Genomic DNA, 300 nt, shown 5'->3' with positions numbered 1-300 from the left:
ACGCGGGCCGCGCGGAGAGGGAAGGGCGCGGAGCCGGCGCGGATTGACCGCGCGGCCAGGGGGTGTGGCCGTGCTCGAGAACTCAGGGAAATTGTCAAACTTGGTGGGGCTGGAGGGGCCGGCCCGGCTAAGGGTCCCCTGACACAGGTTTTCCGCGCCAAGTTTCGCCCGCAACGGGGGCGCTGTTCCCCAAGCAGGACTGGCTCGGGGTCTCCACCTACCCCGAGCCCCCTCCCCTCTCCTGTCCCTCCTCCCCCCAGGACCCTGCTCCGCCCAGACTAGAAACTGTCATGTGACCTT

Source organism: Odocoileus virginianus, chromosome 22 (genome assembly GCF_023699985.2).
Source record: "Odocoileus virginianus isolate 20LAN1187 ecotype Illinois chromosome 22, Ovbor_1.2, whole genome shotgun sequence".
In the NCBI taxonomy this organism is placed as follows: Eukaryota; Metazoa; Chordata; class Mammalia; order Artiodactyla; family Cervidae; genus Odocoileus; species Odocoileus virginianus.
This window is presented reverse-complemented; position numbering follows the sequence as displayed.